The sequence below is a fragment of the Pristiophorus japonicus genome, chromosome 3 (genome assembly GCF_044704955.1).
Source record: "Pristiophorus japonicus isolate sPriJap1 chromosome 3, sPriJap1.hap1, whole genome shotgun sequence".
NCBI lineage: Eukaryota > Metazoa > Chordata > Chondrichthyes > Pristiophoridae > Pristiophorus > Pristiophorus japonicus.
Window position 1 is genome coordinate 204939345 of NC_091979.1, and position 18053 is coordinate 204957397.

General features: G+C 44.9%; 1 protein-coding gene across 1 annotated transcript in view; it reads right to left on the bottom strand.

The window, feature by feature from the left end:
- Nucleotides 1-18053, bottom strand: part of LOC139260081 (sperm-associated antigen 16 protein) — a 1616547-nt gene that overhangs the window by 672 nt on the left and 1597822 nt on the right. The window lies entirely within an intron of this gene.

Consider the following 18053-nt stretch of genomic DNA (forward strand, 5'->3'; position numbering starts at 1 on the left):
CACATCAGCAGCCCAAATGTTTTAGCTTTAATTTCTGATTAAAATTAACAGGCGCCTGAATTAATGAACTTGCTGTGTTTGGGCAGCAAACACTGTATCATAAGGTGGAAACTATGAGCTCAATTTTCCCCAAGCCCGTTTTCTGGAGTGTTGCCAGAGTTACGCCCGTTTTTCTAGGCCAGAAATGCACCAGAAATAAGACAAAGTTTTCCCGATGTATAATTCGAATTTAGCGCTATACAGCCTGCCCAGTCACCTGGGCGGGGTGTGGGGTGCGGGGGGGGGGTGGGGGGGGTGTGGTAGATCCTGCTGTTTGCACCAAAAACGAAGCCACACCTTCTGCGCATGTGTGGAAAACAAAGTTACGTTTTTGATGTCATTCCAATGGACGTGCATGCTCAGTACAGCTCGGATTTGGCATTCGGCCATTTTTAAAGAGCCAATTATGTGTGTGAGAAGGAGTGCTGTGTGAGAGCATTGGAAAAATTGCAGCTGCAGCAATACAAGATGCAACGCGGTGCAAGGACCAATAATTTTTTACAGCAAGAAGTAGAGGCACTAGTTACTGTGATTGAGAACAGATGGCAGGAGCTGGACACCAGCAGAGGTCATATAAAGGTTCCACCCAAAGAAATGAAGAAATGCTGGAACCAAGTTGCAGAAGATTACTGTGCAATGGTGAACACTATGAGATCTGGAGGCCAGTGTAAAAAGAAGTGGCAGGACCTTGGTCAAGAAGATAGTGTTAGTAATATTTTCATTTATTCACTGGAATTGCAATTATAAATGTGACCATCTGTATATGTTTCACCCAGCAGAAAGACACCCTCTCTAAAAAGTTAGGTTTTCGTCTTTGCAGAGGGAGGTGGCACATAATAAAAGGGGAAGAACTCAAACAGGAGGAGGCCTGGAAAATCTGCACCCACTGACACCCTTGGAAGCAAGTGTCACTGCTTTGATGGGTCCTGCCTGGAAAAAAGCAATCAGTCCTGCACAAGCTGGACCCACACTCAAGGGAAAGGGTAAGTCCTGCAAATTCATCGTGGTCCTTCAAATCAGCCTGCTACCCACCCTGCCCCCTCTTCTGCTGCTAGTCATTTGACTGTTCTGTTATATTTTGCAGAACTTGAGGCCAACCCTGACGATTCAGCAGAAGATTCCGACGCAGATGAGCCTGAAGAGGAAAACATCTTACAATCCAACCCTCCAGACCAACATGGGGGTGAGTGGGAGGGGATGGAGCTGGATGAAGCTCACACTGTTGTACTGACTCTGGAGGAGGTGCCACTCATGGAAGTGACAGCCCCTTCTGTGACGAGTGGTTTGAGTGTTGGTGGGACATTACATGGTTTCACACCTTCCGAGGATGTGGGTCCCAGTGGTGTGGTGCAGCGAGGTACACCCAGGGCCCTACCTTCCCAGGTTGCTGGTCCAGTGGTGTGGTGCAGCGAAGCACACCCAGGGCTCCACCGTCCCAGGCTGCAGGTCCCAGTGTTGGGGTGCGAGCCACACCCATGGGGAGGAGGGGAAGGAGAGCTAAACCACGCTCTCCTGAGGTGAAGGATCTAACAGATGTGGTTCATTGAGTGCGGAGAGCATTGACCTTATCTGATCACTCATGGACACCATCAGTGGGGTGAGTGATGAGGTAGCAGGACTGTCAGGAGAAGTAACAGCAATGACACAAGAAATGGGAACAATATCCAGGATCATCAGTGAGGGAATAGTGGCCATGAGGGAGGGAATGTCAGAGGTAGTGCAAACCACGTCATTGACCATGAGAGAGGGAATGTTTCAGATAGTTCTGACAGTTTTGCTCAACATGAGGGAGGGAATGTTGCAGGTCATTGAGACACTGTCAGGGCGCATGAGGGACGGCATGTTGGAGTTAGCTGCTACAATAAGGGATTACGCCCAGACCCCGTGTCCATTGACAGAATCAACTGTCACTCCTACTCCAATTACCACAGCAGCCTCTGAAGAGCCCCAAGCCGGGCCCTCCAACTTGCTGCCTGACGCTGACGCCGCCACTCGGTTCCCCCCCCCCCCGAAGAGGTGTGCAGTATCTGAGATGTTAGAAAGAATAAGCTTCGTACTAAGCCCAGAAACATGCGCCACCGCCTGTGGGGATGGTCTTAGAGTAATGTGGAGGAGAGATGGGTGCAGTCTGCTGCTGTTGTTGTCGTTGTTGTTATTATTATTGTTACTTTTGTAACTGTTCTCAAATTAAAAGTTTTTTGTAAGTTATGTAAATTGACACGTTTATAATTGATCTTAAAGTTTTTAAGTGATCTTAAAGAGTGATATTAAAGTAAAGTTTGTTACAAGAATAATTTTATTAAAGTTAAGTACATTGTAAACTTTTGAATAAAATATATTTTACATTAAAAGCGAATCATGTTACATTAACACAATACAACATTACAGAACAGCTCCAAACATGTCCATGTGGAATAGTTGGCGCTGAGCCCTCAGGCATCAGTAAAGTGTTCACGGATGAGCTGCTGGCACAAGGTTCGAACAATCATTAAAGGGGCACGATGACCCGTCCTCCTCCGCCGTTGTGCTCCATCCTCAGGCACTTGCATGGCTTCCTCATCCTCATCGTCCTCCTCCTCCTCCTCCTCCTCCTCCTTCTCCTTCTCCTGCTCGCCACCTGCATCTTCCACATCATTATCATCAGCCACTCTCACCACAGGTGGGTCTTCCACTACCAGGTGCTGCTGCCTCATGGTGGCTAAGTTATGCAGCATGCAGCATACAACAGTGAACTGATTGACAATCTCAGGGGAGTATAGTAAGTAGCCTCTGGAATGGACCAGGCATTGGAAACGCTGTTTCAATACACCAATGGTCCTCTCAATGATGCTCCGTATCGCAATGTGCGACATGTTGTATTGCCGGTCAGCTTCCGTCCGGGTTAAGCGGAGTGGCGTAATGAGCCAGGTGGCGAGGCCGTACCCTTTGTCTCCTAGTAGCTCGCTGTGCCCTTCTGGCTGCTGCTGCTGAAACATGGCAGATATAACACTGTCGTATAGGATGAACGCACCATGAGTGCTGCCAGGGTATCTTGCATCGAATGACATGATATGTTGCATGTCGTCACACACAAGCTGCACGATAATGCAGTGGAAGCCTTTTCTGTTCCTGTACATCTCGGAGTCTTCCAAAGGTGCTCACAAGACGATGTGGGTACAATCAATGCAGCCCTGTACTTTTGGGAAGCCAGCAATCTTGGAGAAGCCCACAGCCCTGTCATGGATTGCTTGGGTGGTCATGGGGAACTTTATGAAGTCATTCCTCCACACATACAGTGCAGCCATGACCTGGCGAATGGAGCATGTTGAGAGATGGCACACACATCCCCAGTTGTAACTTGAAACGATCCGGAGGTATAGAATGAAAGTGCAGCTGTAACCTTCATTTCAACTGACAAAGCAGTCCTCCTGATGCTTCTAGGTTGCAGGTCTGTTTTGACCAACTCACAGATCTCACTTACAACTTCTTTGCGGAAACACAGCCTTCTGACACAGTCTGCATCACTCAGATGGAGGTACGATCACCTGTCTCAATATACCTGAGATGGGTAAGGCCTCCTGCCCAGCACCCTATGGGCTCTGATGTTCCTGACGTTGAAGCAATTGTCTCCTATGTAGCACCATGATGCAGAAGGCTCGTACAAGGTATGGCATTGTCAGTATTGGCCCCATACTTAAATTTAATCTTTGAAAGAAGCTCAAAACAGCAGGAAAGCAGGCAGGCAGGACAGGTTCACAGTTCTCTCTCTCCCCAAGGTTTGTATGGATGGACCACACCCAAAGGTCTTGTGACTTCTCCTCTATTCACCCCCTCCCCCCTAACTAATTGGAGTTCTGTGACTTCTCTCCTTCTCTCTCTCCCCCTCACTCATTCCAGTCTTCAGTGCAGAAGGCACCTTGCTCCCCGGGCTCCAAGCCTTCTGATCGGCACCTCGCTCTCTCTCTTCTCCCCCACCCCACCCCCTGTTTTGTAGCCGAGCCCCGAGCCGCTGTGTCCAGGCGCGGGGCCGATTCTGCCGGCTAATGCTACGGCCCTCCAGCCCTGCTTCAGGACATTCGGTTGTGGCATGTGAGTGAGTAAAAAAATGAGAAAACTTCTGAAATCCAACAAATTTACACTTCTACGTTGACAGGTAAAAATAAGTTGAACTTTATTATTAATTTTGACAGTGTTCTTGACTCTCTCCAAAATCTTCAATTTAAAAACAATGGCATCTTTCAGCGCAGATTTGTGAATGTGCGCTGGTTTTCTTAACTCATCAGAAGGTTTTTCGGGAGCGGCCAGATGTGCCAACCTAAGAGGAAAAAATGTTGACCAAACTGCGAACAATTGAAAAAACCGGCACAGACATGACGTAAAAAAAAACTGGATTAGAAAAATCGTAAGTAAGTCAGTTACACCGGCTCAGATCACAGGGGAAAACTTTGAAATAAATAAATACGCCACAAAAACGGCGCAAGTGACGGGGGAAAATTGAGCCCCTTGTTTTGGTGGTGAGTGTACAGGAATGATGTGTAGTGGGAATGAACCATAGTTCTGTCTGTAAAGTCTGCCTGTGAACTGTGCCTGTCCTTGAGGAAGGATGGCAAGGCCTTAGAAAGGGTACAGAGTAGATTTACTAGAATGGTTTCAGGGATGTGGGACTTCAGTTACGTGGAAAGATTAGAGAAGCTGGGGTTGTTCTCCTTCGAGCAGAGAAGGTTAAGGGAAGATTTGATAGAGGTATTCAAAATCTTGAAGGGTTTTGATAGAGTAAATAGGGAGAAACCATTTCTAGTGGCAGAAGATAACCAGAGGGCAGAGATTTAAAGTAATTTGCAAAAGAACCAGAGGGGCGATGAGGAGAAATTGTTTAATGCAGCGTGTTGTTATGAACAGGAATGCACTTCCTGAAAGGGTGGTGGAAGCAGATTCAATAGTAACTTTCAAAAGCGAATTGGAATACTATTTTTGAGAGGGGAAATTTTCAGAACTATGGGGGCAGAACGGAGGAGTCGGGCTAATTGGATAACTCTTTCAAAGAGCTGGCACAGGCACGATGGACCGAATGGCCTGCTTCTGTGCTGTATGATGTTATGATTCTATGATTTCTCTGAATCCTTGGAAATTACATCCTAAGTCAGACTAAAAGGGTTAAATTATGAGGACAAGTTGCATAGACTAGTGTTGTATTTCCTTGAGTATAGAAGATTAAGGAGTGATCAAATTGAGGTGTTTAAAATAATTAAAGGATTTGATAGGGAAGATAGCGAGAAACTATTTCCTCTGGTGGGAGAGCCCAGAACAAGGGGGCATAACCTTTAAAATTAGAGCTGGGCCCTTCACAGGTGATATGACGAAGCACTTCTTCACACAAAGGGCAGTAGAAATCTGGAACTCTCTCCCCAAAAATCTGTTGAGCCTGGTGATCAATTGAAAATGTTCAAACTGAGATTGATAGATTTTTGTTAGGTGAGTGTATTACGGGATATGGAACCAAGGCGGGTACATGGATTTAAGATACAAATCAGCCATGATCTAATTGAATGGCAGAACAGGCTGGAGGGGCTGAATGGCCTCCTCCTGCTCCTATGATGTCAATGGAAGGTTTTTCCTGCAGAGTCGGAGTTCAATGCGGCCAATTTCACACCAAGTCTTTTTTATTTATTGTTGCTGTGATCTTTTTTTCATGTGGAGTCAGACTGGGAAAGAAGTCCTGCTCTCACTTTCTGTCTTGACAGAGCCAGGTCCATTATTTGGACATCTGAGTTTATTCCTGGGCAACACCTCATCCTCTCAATTAATTTGTTGCTTTGTTGGGTTCCGGTGAACCTGTTCTTTTCATTGCTCAGAACCAACAGTGGAGGTAACATCATCATTGTGCAGGACACAGATTGCACAGTGTCTGTAAATCCATGAACTTTCCACCATTTACTAAAACTCCAGCCAGTGCTCCCAATGACTGTAGCTGATATTAATAGTTACAATCCTTTAGTGGGAGTGAATCTTCCTCACCAGAATTCAGCAGGCTAATGCCCCTCTGCCTATGAGCTAAATGTTATAATGATAACCCAAAAGCAAAATACTGCAGATGCTGGAATCTGAGAAACAAAGTTAATGTTTCAGGTTGATGACTCTGTTCTGACGAAAGGTCATTGACCCGAAACATTAACTCTGTTTCTCTCTCCACAGATACTGCCTAACCTGCTGAGTATTTCCAGCATTTTCTGTTTTTATGTTAGTTATAATGATAATGTTGTACCATTGTTTAATAAGGGAGAAGGGATAGACTGAGTAATTGCAGGCCAGTCAGGCTAACCTCGGTGGTGGGCAAATTATTGTAAAACATTCTGAGGGATAGTATTAATCGTCATTTAGAAAGGCACGGATTAATCAAAGACAGTCAGCATGGATTTGGTAAGGGAAGCTCATGTCTGACTAGCATGATTGAATCTTTTGAGGAGATAACAAGGAGGGTCGATGAGGGTAGCACATTTGGTGTAGTCTACATAGAATTTAGCAAGGCTTTTGACAAGGTCCCACATGGCAGACTGGTCAGAAAAGTAAAAGCCCATGAGGAAGGGAAAGTGGCATGTTGCATCCAAAATTGTCTCAGTGGCACGAAGCAAAGGGTAATGCTCGTCGAATATTTTTATGACTGGAAGGCTGTTTCTAGGGGTGTTGCGCAGCAGTAGGTCCCTTGATTTTTGTGACATATATCAGTGATTTAGACTTCAATGTAGGGACCATGATTAAGAAGTTTGCAGATGATACAAAAATTGGCCCTGTGATTGATAGTGAGGAAGAAAGCTGTAGACGGCAAGAAGATATCAATGAAATGGTCAGGTGGGCAATGCATTTGGGGAGAAAGAAAAGAATGACTTGCATTTATATAGCATCTTTCATGACCACCAGATATCTCAAAGCGCTTTACAGCCAATGAAGTACTTTTGGAGTGTAGTCACTGTTGTAATTTAGGAAATGCGGCAGCCAATTTGCACACAAGCAAGCTTCCACAAACAGCAATGTGATAATGACCAGATAATCTGTTTTTGTTACGTTCATTGAGGGATAAATATTGGCCAGGACACCAGGGATAAACTCTCCTGCTCTTCTTCGAAATAGTGCCATGGGATATTTTACGTCCACCTGAGAGGGCAGACGGAGCCTTGGTTTAACATCTTATCCAAAAGACAGCACCTCTGACAGTCCAGCACTCCCACATATGTGCTCAAGTCCCTGGAGTGGGATTTAAACCCACAAACGTCTGACCCAGAGATGAGTGTGCTACCCACTAAGCCACAGCTGACACTAAGGGAGGGCAAACAAGGCAAGGAAATACACCATAAATGGTAGGATACTGAGAAGTATAGAGGAACAGAGGGGCCTTGCAATGCATATCCACAGATCCCTAAAAGTAGCAGGACAGGGAGGTAAGGTAGTTAAGAAAGCATACAGGATACTTTCCTTCATTAACTGAGGCATTGAATATAAGAGTAGGGGGGTTACGCTAGAACTGTATTAAACACTAGTTAGGCCAGAGCTAGAGAACTATGTACAGTTGTGGTCATTGCATTACAGGAAAGATGTGATTGCACTGGAGAGGGTACAGAGGAGATTTACGAGGATGTTGCCAGGACTGGAACATTTTAGCTATGAGGACAGATTGGATAGGCTGGGGTTGTTTTCTTTGGAACAGAGGAGGCTGAGGGGAGTCTTGATTCAGGTGTTTAAAATGATGAGGTGTCGAGACAGAATGGATAGAAAGGGCACATTTTCCTTAGCAGAGAGGTCAATAACCAGGGGACATCGATTTAAAGTAATTGGTAGAGGATTAGAGGGGAGTTGAGGAGAAATGTTTTAACCCAGTGGGTGCTGAGGTTCTGGAACTCACTACTTGAAAGGGTGGTAGAGGCAGAAACACTCACCATATTTAAAAAATACTTGGATGTGCACTTGAAGTGTCGTAACCTACAGGGCTACGGACCAAGAGCTGGAAAGTGGGATTAAGCTGGATAACACTACTGCGGTGAGCGCAGATACGATAGGCCGAATGTCCGCCTTCTGACCCAGAGGTGAGTGTGCCACTCACTAAGCCACAGCTGACACTCTCTGATCATTCTCTGATGAGGTACACTTAATAAAATTGATAAATCCATTTCAAGGCACAAGATTGGGGTCCATGTATATAAATAAGGCTGTAGGTGTGGACCTGTATGTATTGCAACTCATAATCCAATCTCATACGAGCAGTAATACTACTGGTATATTTTGGTGCAATTGAACTGCACTGTAATGACACTAATGAATCAATACAAATAATAATCTGGGGAGCAGATTTAAAATATTAGACCCTTTCTCAAAGACACTTGCGACTGTGAGAAAGACCGTGAGCACTGAGTGACCTTCTGCATGAAATGTGATCAGGGAATTGTTCTGCTGCTCAAGGGAAACTAAATTGCTCTCAATACTGTGATTTTGGCTGCACACGACATAAATAATGGAAGTTGGATGGGGGGAGGGGTTTTGGGGGGGGTGTGTGTTGTGGGATAACACATCATATCTGCTTTTATAAACGTTAAACAATCCTCTCCCCTTTATCAATAGACAGCAGATTGGAGACAGCCAGAGAAAAGCATGCACGTACATACTTTAGATCGAAAAAGATTTATACAGTAATTGCCATGAATATTCCAGTGCCTTTGGAAGAGGTGCAGTTAAGTGTGATAAATTCACACTATTTACCAGCCTTTAATAACTAGCTAGCTTCTTCAGTCAGAACAAAACCTGACGCAGCACAAGCTGCTGGATAGATGGGGGTGTCCAAAATGGCAGCTGCGAGTATTTATTACAGATCCTGGTGAAGATTGAGCTCTGCTGAAGGCTTCACCTCGCGTTTCTAGGCTCTCCTTGCTCTTGGTACCAACAGTCTGGGGAATGGACACTGTCCCATCATCCCAGAAACACAACACAAACATATCATCAGCACCAAACAAATGTCCCCGAGCAGCAAACCTACATTTCACATGTGCACACAAGGATTGAATGTGTGCCAACTAAGAACATTTGGTAAAAGAAATAGATACAAGAATAACTGCGCTCTACTGCAAGGCAGTGAATCTGCCCACATACATCCCCAGTGTGGATCGATAATATAGTTTCATTATAAGCAGCCGAAGCATGGGAAGGTCAACTTAATACTGCGGAAGAGGAATTGATCGTAATCGAAAAGCGATCTTTCCAGGGTTGTAAAACTGCATTCAGACAATAGATTGAATCATTACACTTGATCTTAAATGCTACCACACAGGATTAAAAAGAATCACCCTCTCCCTGCTTTCTTATCAAAGGAAATGCTACTAAACAGTTGATCTGAAATATACTTCAATGTTAAAGTGCACTTTCAGTTGTCATTTCAAAACAAAATGGTTTAAATTTGAAAATGCCCAAAACATTTTTAAATATACAACAAAAAACACTGCTTGATTTATATCCTCTGATGAAACTGGTGTATGAACGTGTAATTCAGCCCCCTGCCCCTCCACCCCTTATCCTTAAGGATAGGGGCTGCCTTTGCACAATTAGCACAAAGCAAGTCCTCTCCGCCATCTTCAAAGCCACCTTTCTAGATGTTAACCTTAGTTCAGTGGTAGTGCTCACACCTCTGAGTCAGAGGATTGTGAGCTCAAGCCAGCTCCACATAATCCAGGCTAATGTTTCGGTGCAGTGTTGAAGGAGTGCTGCACTGTCAGAGATGTCATCTTTCAGGTAAGAGGTTAAACCGAGGCCTCGTCTACCCTCTCCAGTGGACGTAAAAGATCCCCAGGTATTATTTCGAAGAACAGCAGAGGACTTCATTCAGTGTGTTGGCCAATAATTATCCCTCAATCAGCATCATCAAAAACGGATTAGCTGGTCATTTATTTAATAGCTGTTTGTAGATTAGGCTGCTGTGTTTCATCACATTCCAACAGTGACCACACTTCAAAGTAATTCATTGGCTCTGATGTGCTTTGGGACATCCTGAATGATTAGAAAAGCGCTATATAAATGTAAGACCTTTCTTTTTTACCTCCCTAAGTTATGTTGTGTTTGGTGACCCAATTCAGAATCTATTGCTGTCAATCAGAAACTATAGACGCAGCCACATGGCCCCAGCTGTGATGGTCCAGGTACTTCAATTCAATTCATTAGCGTGTGACAGGCTTTTCCAGCTCTAACTTCAAAGATGATTAATTTTCTAAAGTGATAAGCTAGATTACATAGTACATGACCTGCACTTATTATGGGATAAATTATTGACAGCTTAGGTTCTAAAAGATAAAGTGATCAGTCTAGTATCTATCATCTGCCATAATAGTGCCAGTGTATGCATGTATTACTTGTGCAGGACAATGCCCCTGCTTTTTTATTCTTTAAAGTTGATGTTCCTTCTGGGCCTTTTTGGGAACATACTGAGCCAAAGGTGTTTGGAAAGAGTGTTTGATCCATCATTCTGACACTATGCTCAGCCTCTTCATTATGGAAATCATTGAGTACAAGTTCAATTCTTAAACTCTTCCAGGATAATTCTTCAGTTTCCTACATTTCAACAGTGACTACACTTCAAAAGTACTTCATTGGCTGTGAAGCACTTTGGGATGTCCTGAGGTCATGAAAGGTGCGAGATAAATAAAATCCTTTCTTTTTACATCTGAACATGGTAAGAAATGTAACTGTGCTTGGAAAAGTTGCCAATTGAACTCTTTTAATCTGCCGCGGGGGCCTCCAGTGAGTTTTAGACACACACCCAGAGTGTCTGGGTCAAATACCCCTGATAAAGTATGGGTGAATGGAATGAGAGAGTCCCCTGGGGAAATATGATGGATCTACACAAAAACTGTTTGGTATACGTCGTATGTTATTTGCAATAAGCAGTTTTCCTATTAGAATTATTATCAAGGGATGAATGTAAATCCCTGGAGCTTAAATGGCATTTAAAACCCAAATTATAAGACACCAGCAGAGACAATCCATAATGTCATTTCTGTCTGTAAATAAGAAATATACCAACCGCGAAGATAACCAAAGCCCTAAATGCTAAAGCATAAAAAATTATTGATTGGCTAAAACTACTTTTACTCAAATATGAGGGAATGTTTTATCTTTATAAAAGCTTACTTAAATACAATTTTACCTAAAAACACTTACATATTTTATACATACATATTGCTGGGTGAGATATTGTTTATTGCAAATACTCCGAACCTAAGACACGCATAACAATCAAAAATGAAGTAAAACACGAAACATTTGCTCAACAAAATAAAATTAGTAAATAAAATAACATGTTACATTATGAAAGCAGTTCTGACGAAGGGGCTGCACTAGAAACATGAAACTGTATCTACTCTTTTCACATGCTGATAGAGCAGCTTGTTCTGTTTTTATTTGCAGTTTCTCTTTTACGTGTAATTTTGTAATGCTACGATTGGAATCTCCCATTCCAGTAGATTTGAACTCATTGTACATGCATTATAATAATTACCATGGTTCCCTAGACATCTATTAATGCACAGGGTGATTATACCTCATGTTCGGCTAACACAATACAAACATATGTTTTATCTTCCCAGGGTAAGTATTATCACAATTAGTATAATCTTCTGTTATTGGGTTTGAAACAGTCCTTTTCTTCAAACCCATTGAGACAAAGATTGAACAGGCTGAGGCTCTTTTCTCTAGAAAAGAGAAGATTGAGAGCTGACCTAATAGAAAAAAGAAAAAAACTTGTATTTCTATAGTGCCTTTCACGACCTCAGGATGTCCCAAAGTGCTTTACAGCCAATGAAGTACTTTTTGAAGCGTAGTCACTGTTGTAATGTAGGAAACGCGGAAGCCAATCTGCAAGCTCCCACAAACAGCACTTAGATAATGACAAGATAATCTATTGTTAGTGATGTTGGTTGAGGGTTAAGTATTGGACAGAACACCGGGGAGAACTCCCCTGGTCTTCTTCAAAATAGTGCCGTTAGATCTTTTACGTCCACCTGAGAGCAGACAGGTTTAAAGTCTCATTATGATGGGTTTTGATAGGGTAGACGTAGAGAAGATGTTTCCATTTCTGGGAGCGTCCAAAAATAGGGGCCATAAATATAAGATCGTCACTAATACATCCAATAAGGAATTCAGGAGAAACTTCTTTATCGAGAGAGTGGTAGGAATGTGGAACTCGCTACCACATAGAATGGTTGAGGAGATTAGCATTTAAAGGGAAGCTAGATAAGTACATAAGCTACTACACTACTTGTGTATTTTATAGGCCACCAAATAGTGGAAATGAGGTAGAGGAGATTTTCAGGAAGATTACTGAGAGGTACATGAACTATAGAGTAGTGATAATGTGAGACTTTAACTACCTCAATATTGAATTGGGCAGTGATTGTGTTAAGGGCAGAAAGGGAGAGGAATTTCTGAAGTGGGTTCAGGAGAACTTTCTAACCCAATGAGGAAAGAAGCATTGCTGGATCTAGTCCAAGGAAATAAAGTAGGTCAAGTGGAGCATGTCACAGTAGGGGAGCATCTCGGGAATAGTGATCATAGTATTTACGCTTGGTAATTCTATGTAAATGGAAAGGAAGTGTTTGCCTTTCTGTTAGCTGCACAGAATTCAAAGTGAAATATTATGACAGTTTCAGTTGGCTAGATTTTGACTTTGTGCAATAATGTAAAACAGGTGATAACACATCAGCAGCCTGTTTTAAAAGGATTTTAATTTTTATTTCCATTGAGAATAGAGAGTGATGTAACTGGGCTGTTGATTTGCTGTTACCCATTTTACACTATTGCACAAAGTCAAAATCTACCCCACATTGTGACTGGAATCTTCCCACCCCTGCGAGTGCGGCTTTGGAGGCCGGCCCGCTATCAAATTGGCCCTGATTGACAGCAGGTCGGGATCATGCTCTGAACCCGCCTCCGTGTGAGTTTCTGACCTGTCATATTTGTGTTTGGATAGGAGACCCGACAGCAGCGGCGGGACAGGTGATTAACATCATTAAACAGTACTTAAATACTAGTTAAGAGGCTTAAAAGCAGGCATTTACAAATTTACCAACCTTTTGATGGGTTTGCTGTGCCTTGGAGAACATGCCAGGTAAGTGGAGTCAGGTTCTTAGTGACTCTCTATTGCGTTGGCTAGTTGACAGCTGTAGAAGTGGTATAACAGCGACCATTTCACAGCTGTTCACATTCCAATGTCAGAAGTTGAAGCCTTCACCATTTAGAAGAGACTTTTGTGCTGTATGCACTTTGGAAATGTTTGCAGTGAACTCTCTATTCACTGTCACCTCCTTGGAGCAACCTCGCTTACCATTGACAGGGTGCTTCTGTCATCTCAACCTCACCTGCCATCTATTCCAGCAGCTTTGGTGCCCTTGAAAAACTCTCACCTTGGTCCTTGGTCCTTGGTGCTGGAAGGAGCACTTCGAAGATCTCCTCAATCGAGACTCTGCGTTTGACCTGAGTGCTCTTGACTGCATCCTGCAGCATGCTACCTGCCACCAGCTCAGTAAGACTCCAACACTGCACGAGGTAGAAAAAGCCATAAGACAGCTTAAAAACAACAAGGCTATGGGAGCGGCTTGAATCCCTGCTGAGGCACTGAAGTATGGTGGAGGGGCACTGTTAGCGCGAATACATGACCTCATCTCTCTCATCTGGAAGGAGGAGAGCATGCCGGGAGATCTCAGAGATACAGTGATCATGACCATCTTTAAAAAAGGGGACAAGTCCGACTCCAGCAACGACAGAGGAATCTCCCTTCTATCAGCCACTGGGAAAGTTGTCGCTAGAGTCCTCCTCAACCGTCTACTCCCTTTGGCCGAGGTGCTCCTCCCGGAGTCGCAGTGCGGATTTCGTCCCCTACGGGGCACAACGGACATGATTTTTGCAGCGCGACAGCTGCAGGAAAAATGTTGGGAACAGCACCAACCCTTATACATGGCCTTCTTTGACCTTACAAAGGCCTTTGACACTGTCTATGGAGCGCCTTCTCCGTTTTGGATGCCCCCAAAAGTTCATCACCATCCTCCGCCTGCTCCACGACGACATGCAAGCCGTGATCCTTACTAACAGATCCATCACAGACCCAATCCACGTCTCGACCAGAGTCAAGCAGGGCTGCGTCATCGCCCCAACCCTCATCTCAATCTTCCTCGCTGCCATGCTTCACCTCACAGTCAACAAACTCCCTGCTGGAGTGGAACTAAACTACAGAACCAGTGGGAACCTGTTCAACCTTTGCCGTCTCCAGGCCAGGTCCAAGACCACCCCAACCTCTGTCGTCGAGCTACAGTACACGGACGACGCCTGAACTCCAGGACATAGTCGACGTATTTACTGAGACATACGAAAGTATGGGATTTACGCTAAACATCAGTAAGACAAAGGACCTCCACCAGCCTGTCCTCACCACACAGCACTGCCCCCCAATCAAGATCCATGCCATGGCCCTGGACAACGTGGACCACTTTCCTTATCTCGGGAGCCTCCTATCAACAACAGCAGACATTGACGACGAGATCCAACACTGCCTCCAGTGCACCAGTGCAGCTTTCGGCTGCCTGAGCAAAAGAGTGTTTGAAGACCAGGCGCTCAAAACTGCCACCAAGCTCATGGTCTACATGTCAAAGGAGGGCAGCGGAAACGTTACGAGGACATCCTCAAAGCCTCCCTGATAAAGTGCAACATCCAAACTGACACCTGGAAGTCTCCGGCCAAGGACCGCCCTAAGTGGAGGAAGTGCATCCGGGAGGGCGCTGAGCACCTCGAATCACGCCGTCGAGAGCATGCAAAAATCAAGCGCAGGCAGCAGAAAGAGCGTGCGGCAAACCAGTCCCACCTACCCCTTCCCTCAATGACTATTTGTCCCACCTGTGGTTCTTGTATTGGACTGTACTGCCACCTAAGAACTCATGCTAAGAGTGGAAGCAAGTCTTCCTCGATTCCGAGGGACTGCCTATGATGATGCTTCTGTCATCTCAACCTCACCTGCCATCTATTCCAGCAACATCGGTGCCCTTGAAAAAATCTCACGTTGGTCCTTAGAATCCCATCAACATCACCACCAACAACATCAACCTTCTCCGAAATCACCTGATGCTGCACAGGACACAGGGCACCAGTGCCCAACCACATTGCTGCCCGGGAGGCTTTACCATGGCCAGATTTACTTAACTTGACACTAAACACCCTGACTGCCACATGATGCGTCAGGTTGGCACCACCCCACACCAGCTCCATAAAGCATCCCTGCAGTGTCCAACCTATTCTTTTCACTCTCATCACCATTGTGGGAGTACCCTTATGTCTCACCATTCACTATAACTCACTAAGCCACTTCCAAAGGTGCCCACAAATCTGTCCAAGAACGCAAAGTGCTGAAAATAAAGATTTCAATGAATGACAACACATCAACATTAACTATACATGAACATTGGCTAAAGGACCCAAGTGCCTATCCTTGTGTGTTGTTAATTGGCATGCTTGGACAAGGATGAAGGTGAGTGTGAGGGGTGATGAGTGAAATGTGGAACTGAAACTGTAGATAGAGAGAGAGAGGGATGGGTGGAGGTGCAAGGTAAGTTGGTGCGTGCAAGGATGTGCAAGGGTACAGTAGGGAAGACAGAGTGATGGGGATGTGATTAGTGGCACAGCAGGATGAAGTTGAGTGTGGCTTTGCAGTAATGTTTCGTGATCTACTGAGATAATTGAAAGGTTTGCGTCACTGCAACCTGGTCCTCCTGATAACATCCCTGCTTGTATCCTCCTGTGTAATGTGTAACCAGGCTACGTTGGTGTCCGTGGGAGGTCCCTTCCGCCCATGGGAAGGGAAGAGGAGCTCCCTACGTGCTGTGACTCCCTCCATAAGCATTTGGAGGGAGTCATGGGAAAGCCTGGGTGAAGCCGTGCACCTTTGTGCAGTGCTTGTCAGTATTCGCAGCACCTCAATGCTGCAGAACACTGACAGAAGAACTGTCAAAATCATTGTGGGCATGGTCCCTTTAAGCGTCATCAAATTACGTAATCAGACCGACTTCCTCTTAATTGTCCGGGAAGCCTGCAAGCCCAATCGTCGGAAGATTTGAGACAGAGAGCGGGCTTAAGTCAGGAGCAGGCTTTTGAAAACAGTGCAAGAGAGGAGCAGATTGGGAGTTTGAAAACAGCTAGCCAGAACAGTACCAATGGTCCTGTGAGAGAGAGAAGAAAAAAGTAATCAAAGTGTGATGTCACAAGCAAGCAGGAAAGCGATTGGTTGTTCATTATTTCTCGCTTTTTCTTGGGCATTGGTTTGAAGTAAGAGTTGGGATTAAAAACAAAACATTCAAAAATAAAAACTTAATTAATTAAATTAAGTAATTAGAGATGGCAGGGAAGGTGATGTGTTGCAGCTGCAGCATATGGGAGCTGGTGGACATCAGTGTGATCCACGGCGACCTCATCTGCAGTCAGTGTTGACTGCTCGAGGAACTTTGGCTCCGTGTTGATGAGCTGGAGTCCATCCGAGCTTCAGACACTGCGACACATCAGGGAAGGGGAAAGTTTCCTGGAAGCTATGTTCCAGCAGAAAGTCAAACCCCTCAAGTTAAATAATTTAAATTTGGTGCTTGGTCAGGGACAGGAGGGGGTGACTACGAATGAGGCAGGTATGGGGACCCAAAATGTAGTGACGGAGGAGCCTTAGCTCTTGCAATTATCTAACAGATACGAGGTTCTTGCTCCCTGTATGGACGAGAGCAAGGACTGCAGGAAGGATGAGCAAACTGACCAGAGCACCATTCAAGTTGGGATAGTAAAAAGAAATGTGGCAGTGGTAGGGGACAGTATAGTTATGGGGATAGATACTGTTCTCTGCAGCCGAGAGCATGAGTCCCGAAGGCTGTGTTGCTTGCCTGGTGCCAGGGTTAAGGACATCTCCTCTGGGCTGGAGAGGAACTTGGAGTGGGAGGGGAAAGATCTAGTTGTCGTGGTCCATAAAGGTACCAACGACATAGGTAGGAAAAAGAAAGAGGTTCTGCTGAGGGAGTTTGAGCAGCCAGGGGCTAAATTAAAAAGCAGAACCACAAATGTTATGTATATAAACCTGTAATTACCATGTCTAACCACCAGAGAGGGCTTATCCCCTGGAGTCCAGAAGGGATCCCACAATCCTTTGGGAGCACCTGTATATAAGGAGGCTTCACAGGTTGGAGGGGCGCTCTGAGATCTGTAATAAAGGATTACGGTCACACTTACTTTGAGCTTGCACTATCGAGTCTGACTCTTTATTCAAGACATAACAACTGGTGACAAGATACAGATGATGAACCCCAATGCAACAATGCAGAGAACTGTGGGCATCCTGGAGAAATTTTCAGAGGGAGATGATCGGGAAACCTTCGTGGAGCGACTTGACCAATACTTTGTGGCCAACGAGCTAGAAGGAGAAGGGAATGCTGCCAAACAAAGGGCAATCCTCCTCACTGTTTGCAGGGCACCAATGTATGGCCTCATGAAAAACCTGCTCGCTCCAGCAAAACCCACAGACAAGTTGTATGATGAGTTGTGCACACTGGTCCAGGAGCATCTAAACCCGAAGGAAAGCGTTCTGATGGCGAGGTATCGGTTCTACACGTACAAGAGGCCTGAAGGCCGGGGAGTGGCGAGCTACGTCGCCGAGCTAAGGCGCCTTGCAGGACATTGCGAATTTGAAGGACACTTGGAGCATATGCTCAGGGATTTCTTTGTACTTAGCATTGGACATGAAGTAATACTTTGCAAACCTTTGGCTGTAGAGACCCTAACCTTGAGTAAAGCCATAGCGATAGCACAGGCGTTTATCTCCACCAGTGACAACACCAAACAAATTTCCCAGTACACTAGTGTTGCTGCAAGTACTGTGAACAAAGTAACATTGTTTTCGAATCGAAATGCACATGGCAGGACTTACACGCCTGTAGCTACATGTCCGCAGATGACTCAGAGTCTGCCATCAAGGGTGGTAAATACAAGGCAAT